We start from the raw sequence: 14,491 nt of genomic DNA on the forward strand, positions 1-14,491 counted from the left end.
GTGATGAGCAAGATGGTGTACCAGATCTTGATCAACCTGATTATGATGACTTTGATTCCCAAAATCCATATGGTGATACAGAGGACGTCCCTGAGGAATATAGAATTTCCATGAATCAAAATATTGACAATAATGAGGGTGATGATGATGAAGTTGAAATACTACATGAAGTTAATTTTGAAGAAGAAGTAGTACAAGTAAAGGATGGAGCTAATGATGATGAAGTTAGAGTAGTAAATGGTGGTAATCAAGATGATGATGATGAAGTTCAATTATTGGATGATGATTGTGATGTATAGTCTACTCCTAACCGTAGTCAAGAGGTTTTTTGGGGGGGCACGCCTATGACTGTTAATGATGAGGAAGGCCAAAGTGAACCTGATATGACTGTTAATGATGAGGAAGGCCAAAGTGAACCTGATATTGAAACAAATGGAATGGTTGATGCTACGCTATTCGGTGCAGAAGATCTCAATTCAGAAGACTTACATCAAGGATATGATCCTCTTCGCTCTCCCCATAGTCCAGAAACACCAGCTAAAGTGGATGTAACTCCTCCTCATGTGAACCTGATGTTTGTTCCTCCTAAAATAGGACAACACTATCCTACTCGGGATGATCTTATAAAAGACATGAAGTCATACGCAATATAGCAAACATGTTTGATTTGCGTCGTCGGCGCACTTCTCCCCGAGGATTTATATGAAGTGTAAGTCTCCCCGTTGCACATTTCATTTGTTTGCAAAACCGACCAATCGGTTACGATATATGGGTTATTATAACCTTCGAGAAGCACATACATGTTCACAAGATAAAGCAATTGCAACTAATAAACAAGTTTGATGCAAAATGGGTTTTGAAGTTGTGAAATCGAAACTTAGGAACAATATTGATATGGCTCAAAAACGGTTCGCGATTAGAGGTTAAAGAGCGCACACCGCACAAATGTGTCGTATAAAGTTGCTTGGAAAGCAAAAGAAATTGCAATGCAAAAGGTAAGCTGCCTTGGTTATATCGAAGAACTAATGAACGCAATAGTAGCAACAACTAACTTTTGTTTGTTTGGCTTTTTTGCTTGCAGATAAGGGGAAGCTTTAGTCAGTCGTACCAAATGTTGACAAATTATTGTAAAGAACTTAAAAGAGTGGATTCAGATTGTTTCACCGAGCTGCAAACGTCATCGGCCCCTAAGCACAAGTTTGAACGTTTGTTTGTGAGCTACGGCGTCACTGTCCGAGCTTACAAAAGATGTCTTCGTCCATTGATTATGATTGATGGCACTTTCATGACAGGTAGGTACAAGTCAATCATACTAACTGCTATCGCGGCTGATGGCGATAGCCACGTGTTTCCAATTGCATTTGCCATAGTCCCAAAGGAAAATAATGACCACTGGGATTGGTTTTTGGAAAAGTTAAGAGACCTTGTTGTTGGGACGGAGCAAAACTTTGTTCTTCTCTCTGATAGGCATGTAAGCATTCTTCAAGCCGTGCCTAAAATACTTCCTAATGCGGTCCATTGCTTTTGTGCACAACACATTTCAAATTGTATGACTAAGCAAGAGAAAAAAGGAAGGTGAAGAGAGTCAATAAACTTATGAACAGGCAGAATTTGTAAGACTTATGAGCCAAATTTATTGTCTTGGACAGAAAGGTTATGCAAAGATTGTAAAGATTCGAAATAGTCGTGGTGTTGTGCTTTTTGCTCCAATGAGAGAAGGTATGGCATTTGCTACACAAATCACATAGAGAGCGGAACAAGATGATACTTCCGGAGAGAGAGCTATGCCGGTGACATCTCTTGTCAATGGTATCGGGTTGAACATAATGAAACATTTTATGACTACCGGGTGATGGCGTCAAAGTGAAGACAAAACCGACCAAATCAGTTGAGGAAGTGCTCATCTCGTCGAGATATTCGAGTAGACGTTTCCGCAAAACAAAGGCAAGTGAGCACGCGTTTACTCGGCAATCACTATACCGTCATCGACATCGTAGACCTTTTGGAGAGGACTTGCACATGCGGTTTCTTTCAACAGGTTGGTCTTCCTTGTAGCCATGCTATGAAGGCAATCGATCACTGTAAGCTATGTGCATATGACTTTTGCTTGCATTGGTACACAAAAGAAATGATGATGGATACATATAGAGAGAACTGGACACCATTAAGAGGAAAAGAACAGTGGGTTTGGGTTTATGATGGCATCATCGTCCGTCCACCGTTGATGAGGTGATGCCCGGAAGACCACAGAAAAATAGAAAGCTCTAAAAAGAGGGAGTCCCAAAGCAAAAGAAGAAGGTGTAATGCAGCGTTGTGGTGGTCTTGGACATAATAAGGCAACTTGCACGCGATTACCGATGATGATGCCGAGTGGATTGATTTTTCAGCTGGGATTCCACCAGATTTTGCATATGAAGAGTATATATGATCTTTCTTTTAACCAATCACCAATAGTGGCAGCTTTGGTTTGTTTGTTTGAAATTGGCACTTGCAGTTGCATATATGTTAGTGGTAAATTGTTACCCTGTGGCTTTACTTCGGGTTGATATTTTGGATAGTTTTGGTTGGCAATTTTGGTTTCGTAATTAATTTGGTTTGAACGGACATCTTCTTGTACTATTAATATCAATAACTATAACAATGACATGGTCAGTCTCTAATGGATAGTTTCTTTACAAGTAGGCTAACATCATCAACACTGCCCTCTATTTTCATTTTAATAGGACCATCAATGGTGATTTGCAACTGGTTTTCCTTTGTCACCTTTGCTTCACTAGCAGGTGCTTTAGCCTTATGTGTCCCTTCACCTTCTAGATCTATCCATTTAAAACCCTTGCATGGATCGGCCCTGCATGAGAGAAACCTTCTTCCCGCACTATGTGGCTTTATACTTACACCATACCTCATATTCAGATTGAGCATAGCGATGGTCGTGTTGCCCCCATGGATAGTTTGATCTTCCAAAGGCCCAGTTTCCCACACTCAAAACATTTGCTATAGTTGGTTGATGATGAACCAACATTTGTATTATTCTTGGTAGAATCCTCACCCCTACCCATTTTGAACGAGAAAAAAAAGAGAGAGAAATGGGATGGACCAAGAAAGGCAACCCAGTTTGTACTTGTAAAGGAAACACACTATTTTCCCGCCCAAGTGGTGTTGGCGCCAAACTATTCCCGATCAAAATATTTCCCGCCTAAACTATACACAAATGTTTGATGAAACAAAATATTCCAATAACCATATTGCATTCAGGACCTATCAGCAACTAATTCCATAAAAAATGCTTCACTAAAAACTTAACTCATCACTCTATGAAAGCATGAAGCAATGAATGACAAATTCCATCATCACAAATTCGTAGCTGATGATATTAACGGCACCACAAAATAATATTACCATACTAAAATTAGACAACTAAACACAAAATAGAAGAAGTTATTTGTTTCACTAAACACAAAATAGAAGAAGTAGCATCCACCAAGCTGTTTCATAGTGATTCCCCTGCTCACGTACCGACTTCTTTAGCATCCTCCAAACTCTTCTCCAATTGCTCTTGTCCGCTTTTTGAAACAATTATCTGGATTCAACCCACAATTAATTATATCCATTCCAATCCTCTTCCTCATTCGATGGGGTTGCATATCTATTTTGTTTACTTCCTCAGGTACACCCCTCAGAAGGCAGTCTAGATAGGCTAGGCAAAATAGGCCACAACTATTTGTATCTGGTTGTTGAGTAACAGGCACAAACTCACGAGCCCAAGGGGCTCCCAAATCATGAGGTGACGATGGATCAGCACACCTCATGACATAAGTAAGACAAGTCTCTATAGCAAGTTGCTCATCAGAAACTTTCTTCAGACCAAGAGAATCATAGTTGTAGATTTTTCTCTTTCCAAAATTGTAGACTTCAAGAACCCAGTGGCTACCTTCAACTTGAAGAGGAATGATAAGACCCATTGCCCTGGATGGGTGTGCTTGATCTCTAATTCTTCCTTCATAAGGGTCTAAGTACTCTTTAGCAACTTCATGTGGATGATACGCACCACTATCTACTCTGTCATCAGGAGTTGCACCACTGAAGGTTTGGTATTCCATCTTCTTCTTAAAGTTTGTATACTCTCTGTTCATGAATTTCGACATCAACAAAATCATAAAGTACTTCATCGAGAAGTGAACTATACAAAACAAATTCCATCAACCAATGAGATACAACTTACAGAAAAGTATACATCCTCAATGATAGTATATGTTTCTTCTTCTGGAATGCCATTTTCCTTACAATGTTGGATGTACCACCTGATCAACAACTTCACATATATGGTGATCACCGAGTCATAGAATTTTCAACATTATTATCAGAAGTTACCATGGTTAATATGTTAGTTAGTTGATGGTTAATATGTTAGTTGTCTTTGGCTAATATGTAAGATAATATGTTAGTTGTTATCTTGACCTCCCCATCTACCCACTCTTTCCATGCAATGAATGGAAACTTTGCACTTTGAAATAGGTTGGTTGTATCCAAACACTCTAGCATCTAAACAGTTTTGTGGACTGTACAAACCTTGTGAACATCTTCCAATAGTATCAGAAGATACGAGGAGGTCACCTTTGGTGGTGGTTTTCTTGATAAATGTTTTGGCGGAGCAGACTTGATCAGCTTCATCACATTCCTGTCCAATGTTTTCTTCCCATGACTGACCTTGCATCCCTTCCCTTCTCTTCTTTCTTCTTTGGTGTGTTTCTTCAGTTTTCTTTTCCATTTCACTTGCCATTTGACTCTGTATGCGCACCACATCAGGGACCACCATTTCCCCCTCCACAGCATCATCATCATCTACATCATTATCACGTTCTCCTAACATCACATTATCATTTTTAGATTTCATAACAACAATAGATTTGAGCTGACTATCTACCTCAAAGGTTTGGGCGGTTGTGGGTGACAATACAGGCAAGTCAGTTATGTCAGTACTGCAAGAAAGTAAAGCAGAAAATGTGACCTTCTCCATTTCTGAGTTCAGGACTTCTTCTCCATCAATATCAACATCATCATTGGAGGGAACATCAACATTAGGTGTAGGCAAATGACCATCACCAGGAGCAATGTCCAAGGGACTAATAAATGGCACATGCTCAACAACATCCATATTATAGACTTCCACTAGGGAACTTTGGCCAACCACATTCTCATCAACAGGCTCTTTCACACCCTCTTCCTACACTTCATTGCTCAAAGACTCCTGAACCACATTCTCTTGACATTTGTAGGTATTTACAACCTTCTCTTCAACCTCCTCAACTAAAAACTCTGGAGCACCCTCATCATTATCATAAGGGCCTTCATGTTCATGTTCAGGTTCTTGGAAAAAACCATGTACATGGTCTTCCCCATCACACCGGTCATCATGAGGAGTCTTGGGTAACTCTTCACTAATATCTCTTAAAACATCAGTTTTTTTTTACAAGATCGGTTTCACTACCCTCTCCCCATCTCCATCTTCTTCTTCCTCACCTAAACGAATCAAATTTCTTCTTCTTTTTGGTTTGTTAGCTTCCTTGCTCTTAGCCTCCATGTCTTTTCTTTTCTCACTGACTTGACTTCTTTTCAAAATTGTTTGCCTTTTGCTAGCCTTTACAGCCTCTACTTTACTTAACCTTGGTGGCTGGACTCTCACTTGTTGCATACTATGTTTCTCTTCTCCTTACCATTTTAAACCCCGCATTCACTCCTCTTTTTCTATTTTCTTCAACCTCATGTGAAAAATCAAATGTAACTTTCTTAGAGGATGATGACTTCCTCTTAGAAGGTGGGGATGATGACTTCCTCTTAGAAGGTGGGGATGACGACTTCCTCTTAGGAGGTGGGGATGATGACTTCCTCTTAGAAGGTGGGGTAGACCGCGACTTCTTCCACAACAGCTTTAACCTTATTCTTAACAAACCGTGTAGTAGGTTTTTGACAACAAAGATCGGCATTGGTGTAGACACAGCTTCTTCCCCTTGTTTTGTTTGTTCTTGGTCCCTTCACAACCCCCTGGGATGATGATGGTTCACCCAATCCACGTTTCTTCCCACCCTGTAAAACCCCTTGCAGTATTGTCTCCATACATGTCCTAATTTCAGACTTGATGTCATTCCGAGCCACCCTAACCTGTATTCAAAAGTTAGTTAAAGTAAGCATTGCCGGTGTATCATAGAGTCCTATCTACCTTATGAGCACTAACATAAAGTTCCTGATATATCCAGTTTACGAACCTATCTTATCAGTTAACATAAAACTACCATAGAGTTTCTGATATATCAAGTAGAGTTTCTGATATATCAAGTTTAAGAACCTATCCTGTGAGTCAACACAAATGTAATATATACTTCCTGATATTTTCAGTTTAAGAACCTTTCTTATAAATGCAACAGATGTCAAATAATTAAAAATGAAATGCTGATGTATCCAGTTGCAGAATATAATTAACAATGCAGAGTTTATAATCAACAATGCGATGCAGAGTTTATAATCAACAATGTAGAGTTTATAATCAACAATGCAGAGTTTCAATAATATGCTTACAAGGCCTTAAGAGGCTCGAGCTTCTTCTTCCAGGTCTGGAGATGTAAGTTCTTGGGAGGCAACTGAACCCAATCTAGTATTCTTGGGAATTTACCATTCAATGCCCTACGAGCCCCAAGAGAGGGGATGTGAAGGTATGCCCAAATATCAAAACAAATAACACAACCATAAACTGCAAAGGAGTCCTTCTCAGCTAACACATTTTTGTAAATATCATCCAAACAGTATTCCAACATCTCAAAACAAGGTGTGCCCCATGGAAACTGATCAAAAGCAGCTAGGTCCTCCTGCAAAGATCAACATACCTTCCATCTACAAATCCTAGAAGATCCGAGAAGCGTAACTTGGAGCAGCACATACAACCTATTGAGCCTAAATATATCACTTTTATCTTCACTACCACTGGATTTTGCCACCACTAAAGCATCTAATATTTCTGTCTCACTAACAGTGCTTCCTTTAAAAAACCTAGCACGAAATTCTGATGTGTTGTTCTTCACGCGTCGATGGTGTAGAATGAGTTAGCAAATGAGTTTACACTAAGACCCATAATCAATGCAACATCACTCTTCTTGAATACCAAATCTTTGTTACCAATCCGATAGCAAAGTCTACCAGCTTTATGGCTAACTATGGCACAAACTAGTGTAGTTGTTGCGTGCATATTTTTTTGGATTTGCAAAATGCTTCAAAAACAGGAATTCTCAAAATCCTCCCTTTCTTCCTTACTAAATCCACCAAATAATTTCTGCATTTTATCTAATGACATTCTACATGTCAGGTTAAGCTTCCTCATTTCTCCACCGATAATTCGAACCGTAAAGATAAAATGAGGGTTATAATATGGAGATTGAAGTGAAACTAAAAATTAGGGTTTCCAAATTTAATTGAGGTTCACTAACTAGGACAGTTTTTCCCCCTAATTCCCAATTGATTTCTTTAAGTTTCGGTTACTGTGACACGTACGTTCCAAGGTCATTTCCCTCCACGTGTCAGACTTCATTGGGTACCCAACTTCATTTCCCGCCAAAATACTGATGTCCATGTTGATTCCTCTATCAAATGAATAAACATATTCCTACCCTAGAACTATCAGCAACTTTACTATACATTGTCTAAATAATTAATTCTAATAAGGTTAAAAAAAAATCAGTAAATTCAATTATAAAGATTAACATTCTACATGAAGCTTTTAACATGCCGAAGCATGCTTGCCACTAGATATCATGAAATAAACACGGGTATTTGAAAAAAGAAAAAAAAGGGGTTTGATTGCCTTTAAATAAATAAAATGTCTTCTACAAATTGGGGACACATGTCAATCCTCAAATTTCCCGCCAAAATAATGATATTCATATTCGTCTATCCAATTAATAACTATATTGTGGCCTTAAGACTATCAGTAACTTTCTTGTACATTGATAATTATTTATGGGTACCCAAATTATTCATTCAATCCATTTAGGGTCCATTTATGGGTTAATTTCGGGGTAATTTAGTCGAGTTGCATACTTGCATGTCCTCTAATATGGCAACAAACGAATTACATTGGGTTTGACAAAGGGTCAAAATTCACTTCATTTTCTAAATTAATTTGGTCTTGCCTGTCCCTTCATTGTTTGTTTGTCATGATGACCATTTACGGTACATTAAGAAGGTGAAAAGAAAACTAACCACCCCACATAATTACAACGCCTCGTTTCCCGCAAACATTTATCTTTGAAATAGTCATCTAAAATGTGATCTCTCTCACATTCTAATATTCTTTCTGTTAGCAACAATCTACCAAAGCAACAATCTACCAAAGTTAAATCTACCAAAGTTATCAACATGCCTCTTCCTGGATGTTCAAGCGGTGAAACCACTGATTACTCAAGTGACGAGTACGAGAAAATGTGGGATAGTTATTCTACTGATGACTACACTGATGAAGAAGAAGACGATGAAGAAGAAGAGGTGTATGATCCTTATTTTGTTGAAGACCCTACTAATTACATGTGGGAAGACCAACATGATGATGATAGTTCCAGTTCTGGGGATGATGGCGATGATGAAGACGAGGAGGAAGATGAAGACGATGAAGACGATGAAGATTAAGGGTTTTTATGTTCTTTATTTATGTTGGGGTTTATGTTTTGTCTTTGTTTCTGGTGCTTTTGCAATTTTTGTTGATGATAGTTGTAGAACCAGAACATGTCCTGTGAATGCTGTGTAGATTTTGCTTAGTTTTAAACTTTTAATCCTTTGTTGATGGTTTCAATCTTTAATATTAAGGGTTTAATACATGGGTTGGTTTAATTCATGATTTTTATCTTGTTATTTTTACAAGAATCTTATTATATTTTACCATTATTCATGTTTTTGTTGGTTCTTGTAATATTTCTACATTTTTCTTATTAAAAATAATTTTTTTATAATAAAAATAGTATATGAACAGTGTTAATGTAAATAACCGTCCATCTTAATGTTTACGAATCTCGAGGCTTTTAAACCACAGATGCATTCGTGACCGTTCATTTGCATCTCTTCATCTCTAAGATAATCTGTGGTATCTATCCACACACCCATCAAATCACTTCAAATCACTTCAAATAAGGAGAGAGAGTGTTGTAGTAGAGAGAGAGTGTTGCAGGTCCACGTGGGCATTGTTTGAAAATAAGGAGAAGGGCAAAAGTGTCAAAAATGAGGTTGAAAAGTCAAAATTGGAGAGTGGTTACTACTTGGGAACACATTGACATTATGGGTTACTAATTGGGAAATTACCCTTTTTTGTTTGTGCCACAAAATTATATGTATATATGTGTGATGATTTTGGACGGTTAGATTTTAACAAATTAAAAACAAAAACACCCTCTCTCTTCATAAACAAAATCCGGGCCATTGGATTAAGATAGACAGTATTTATTACAAATGACCAGAAATTGTTATCATCCTTCTCACATCTTCTAATTTAGCAATAAACTAAATTAACATAAACAACTTTTCACAAAATTTGAAAGATTGCAAGAATTTTATCAAAGCAATTATCTTTTGTTATCTTTTCTTCAACTGAATTAGCTAATTTATATAATATCAAACTTTAATAACCAACACTTATATATAATTAGCATGATGCATGTGCGGCCCAAACTAAATAATTAAGACAGTAAGGGTAATATTGTAAATATAGAAAAATAACATGGGCAAAACTGTCCTAAAAAGTGTGACCAAGAGTCACAAATCACATAATAAAAAAATAGTATAGTACTATTGCAGGACTGTAGGTCAGGGTCAGAATTTTTAAATTAGTCAAAGATATCAAACTCTAAATATAGTTAGACTAAGACAAGTAGTATTTTGTGCTATGAATAGAAAGTGTTTTAAAAAAAAATATTTTTAGAAGGTTAAGACAAATCCACACTGGTTACATTGAAGGACCTAGTCTGAAAGCTTATATTGCCCTAAGGCTCATCAACCCCGAAGGGACACTATTTTGAAGGCTCATCAACCTCGAAGGGAACCTAACCTGAAGGCTCTCGCCGATGTGCTATTTTGAGTAAACCCAACCACAACCACCTTGTCCATAAAGACTTACACTACACCATAACAATCTTTTTGTGACGCCTATTTGGTGTCACAAATAATTTCGTTGGCGTCACAAATATAACGTGACAATTTGGCGTCACTTTTTTTTGTGACGATAATTTTGGTGTTACAAATTTCTGACGGTGTTATTTTTGTGACGCTATTTTGGCGTCACTATTTTTTGTGATGTCATTTTGGCATGACAAATTTCTGACGGCAGTTTAGCATCACAAATATTTGTGACATCGTTATTTTTTGTGATGTCACTAGATATATTTTAATTTTAAAAAAAAATCGTTATTTACTATATGAACATACACCCTGCAATAAGTCTTTACAATGCCAAGAGACAACTAATTTAAAAAAACAATTCATTCAACAAAATACACTAGTATACATTCAACAGTTAAAATTTCACTATAACTCAAAATTACCAAATAATAACTCTCAAATTTGTAAATATTTACATACTTATACAAATTGTTTAATACATACTCTTCTAACTACAAAGTATCTGAAACAATATCTAAGTTGTTGTAGCAAGAAAGCTCATTCCACCAACATATAATCCAACAAAGCGAAAAGAGTTCATCGCCTCCAAAGGCCCTACACAATAACCTACACAATAAAAAAAAATTGGTAAATGACCTTCCGACTACCAAAAAATAAACGGTTTAGGCTCGAAGGATCACAAAGTAATTGATTACATGCATAAAAGCACAAAATTGTAAAGAATTAATAATTTCAAAATCTCAGACCCAATAGTTTCAGCTACAATATTCACAAAAGACAATGACTAAACTACCACATACATCAAAATTCATTCCCAAATTTAAAACCTATACGATAGGCGTAATCAACCATGATAATAGAATATAGTGTAAAAAGGAAAATACAAAGAGTAGAAGTAAAAGCCTTTGTTCTGGAAGATAAAGACCTGGTGTCCTCCTTAGTAAGATGAATGAATTCATCAATAAAGGTATTTTAGGTACTCCTTGCTTTCATTGTTCCTAGACCAAGTAGATAAGATGGTGCTCCACCCCCTTCATAAATAAAAGGATCCCCTTTTCCATATCTATCCCCATTCATTACTAGAAGGAGGTGGTTGCATACAAGACAAAAGTAATAGGTGGCAAGATAAGCATGCAATTAACATAAGATAACATACTCTTATAGGTGTCTTTTCTAATGGAATAAATAGAATTTGAACATTCGATTAGATGATTATAACGATGACTACCAACAAGAGTGGAGAAAAATAAAACATATATGGAGTAAGCAATAACCTTTTGTATTCGAGCACGTTTCTGAAAATTTTAATCTCCAAATATTACAGCTACTTGTACAAAATGTTCTACCCTCCCAAGTAAGACTTGAGCATATGAATTAATTGACAGTACGACACCCTTGCAATTAAGTGCACATACTTCAGTTTGACAAACTTAAAGAAGGAGAACCCACCTTTAGACAAGGAAAGTATACAATTATACATGTCTAAACAAGACAATCAACATGAAGAAGTCAATTTATAGAAATAAACTTCTTCAGATCTCGTCCAGAAGCAATATCGTGTAACATAGAAAGCGCGCAACTAAAATGTTTTTAAGGAAGATGAGGTGGAGACCTAATGAAGACAATTACATATATATACAAAATTAGTGTATATTCATGAAGAATATAAAAAGTAAATACAAACAATTAGTTTGAGTGAACCAATTGCATACTTATTGATAAAGCTGGTGGCATTGGAATAAAGGAATAAGTAGTGCTGTCAAATGGGTCCGGGTAGGCCAGCCCGGCCCTCAAAACTTACAACCCTCACAAATTGAGGCCCGACCCTCATTAGTGTTGAGGGCCATGCCAAAACGGGCTAATAGAAAATGTATTAAGCCCTTGCCCGCCCTTCCGCCCATTATAGAGGGCTGAGAGCCGGGTTAGAGAGTCGGGTTGAGAGCCGGGTTAGAGATCTTTTTTCCTCACTGTAATTTTTGGAGCAGACTAGCCGTCTTCATTCAATGTTGAAATACTGATTTTATCTCATACTACAACTCAAAATAGAGTGTTGATTTCTGGTTACAAATACATGTTTAATGTTTGGGATCCAACCATACAAAATGAGGAACAAATAGATAGTTCTAACTTTATCTTCTGAAGACTACTCTTCGTTATCTTCTAAAGTATTGTGAACTTGAATGCACCACCTCAACCGTTATCTCCTTTGGCCTCAAATCACATCAATCACATGTACATTCTGCAAAAGTGCCCAACAATACAAGGATTTTAAGAAATTTAATAGAATGCACATATAGTTATGTAGTTCGTTTTTTTATGTATGATTTTTAATACAAACCCAAAGCATACATGTAATTTACAACATAATAAGATCTAGATATACGTGACATGACAATATTTGTGTAGCGAATGCCAAATAGCTTTATGACTATTGATTGATCGGTCTCTAGTTTCTACAGGCATATCAAATATATGTCTACAAAATCACCCACCTAACTCCTTTAGATTTTTTGATCAATGAGAGAAGTAACTAATTTGAGGACGGTACTGAAAATCATTTTACCTTGACAAAGACTCTTTGACGTGATTCAAAAACTTCTTATAGCTTGGTTCTCCACCACTACCAAAACAACAACCTGGACCATAAACGAAAAGAACAAAAAAGAATAAAGAAAATAAAGCATGTGAAATAATGTTATCAATTAATTAATGAGGTTTAAAACATAAAATAATTGAAGTGTAAAAAGAATGAAAACTAACCTTGAGAGATTCAACCTGTCGGGCAACCATCTTGGGCATTCTATTTTCTATTATTGAGGTGAAAATGAGGGGCTGGAAAAATATGGTTTGTTGTTTAGTACCTTATATATTAACTACAATGACAATTTTACCCAATTTCTAAAAAGATAGATACTATAACTCTAAGGGTATTTTAAGTAAAACAAAACTTTGATATGATAATAAGGTAATTATAGATTTGGGCTTGCTGCGGGCCTAATTAGGATTGGGTTGTGGGCTGGGCTTAAGGTTTGAAGTCTAAGCTTTTACCCTCCCCTCATATGTTTGAGGGCCAGGGCAGCCCAACTCTCAAATCAATACGGATTTTATTTTGAGGGCTTTTTCAATTCATGGGTCGGGTCGGGCGGAGGGTTTGAGAACTGTTTTGACGGCACTAGGAATAAGAGCTTTAGAGATAGTACCAAACGCACACTGCACACCAAAGTCAGAAAATGGTACTAAAGCAGGTCAAAGATAACCCATACAGCAGTGGCAACTCTGAGCACTCCAGCAGAAACCTTTATGTTTCTCCACAGAAAAAAAAATCAACAGCTGTAAAAGAAACAAAGAAACAAAATACATAAACATATCGTGTCCGACTTTCAACCATCAAATTTAAGGGGGGGGGGGGGAGGGGGATTACAGCAACAACATTGCTAGATAGACTTATGGGTAATTTCCCAATTAGTAACCCATAATGTCAATGTGTTCCCAAGTAGTAACCACTCTCCAATTTTGACTTTTCAACCTCACTTTTGACACTTTTGCCCTTCTCCTTATTTTCAAACAATGCCCACGTGGACCTGCAACACTCTCTCTCTACTGCAACACTCTCTCTCCTTATTTGAAGTGATTTGATGGGTGTGTGGATAGATACCACAGATTATCTTAGAGATGAAGAGATGCAAATGAACGGTCCGCATCTGTGGTTTAAAAGCCTCGAGATTCAGTAAACATTAAGATGGACGGTTATTTACATTAACATTGTTCATATACTATTTTTATTATAAAAAATTATTTTTAATAAGAAAAATGTAGAAATATTACAAGAACCAACAAAAACATGAATAATGGTAAAAAATAATAAGATTCTTGTAAAAATAACAAGATAAAAATCATGAATTAAACCAACCCATGTATTAAACCCTTAATATTAAAGATTGAAACCATCAACAAAGGATTAAAAGTTTAAAACTAAGCAAAATCTACACAGCATTCATAGGACATGTTCTGGTTCTACAACTCTCATCAACAAAAATTGCAAAAGCACCAGAAACAAAGACAAAACATAAACCCCAACATAAATACAGAACATAAAAACCCTTAATCTTCATCGTCTTCATCTTCCTCCTCGTCTTCATCTTCCTCGTCTTCATCATCGCCATCATCCCCAGAACTGGAACTATCATCATCATGTTGGTCTTCCCACATGTAATCCACATGTCTTCAACAAAATAAGGATCATACACATCTTTCTTCTTCATCGTCTTCTTCTTCATCAGTGTAGTCATCAGTAGAATAACTATCCCACATTTTCTCGTACTCGTCACTTGAGTAATCAGTG

The 14,491-nt window shown here is 36.8% G+C and overlaps 1 long non-coding RNA gene across 1 annotated transcript; it reads right to left on the reverse strand.

The window, feature by feature from the left end:
* Nucleotides 1-10,412: 10,412 nt before the first annotated feature.
* LOC147522252 (uncharacterized) lies at nucleotides 10,413-11,265 on the reverse strand. The gene is made up of 2 exons (XR_015195213.1): nucleotides 11,075-11,265; nucleotides 10,413-10,755 (listed from the first exon to the last, which is right to left on the reverse strand). It is a non-coding gene; the product is annotated as an uncharacterized LOC147522252 (long non-coding RNA).
* Between the last annotated feature and the right edge of the window lie 3,226 nt (nucleotides 11,266-14,491).

The sequence above is a fragment of the Coptis chinensis genome, chromosome 1 (genome assembly GCF_015680905.1).
Source record: "Coptis chinensis isolate HL-2020 chromosome 1, ASM1568090v1, whole genome shotgun sequence".
NCBI classification, from domain to species: domain Eukaryota; kingdom Viridiplantae; phylum Streptophyta; class Magnoliopsida; order Ranunculales; family Ranunculaceae; genus Coptis; species Coptis chinensis.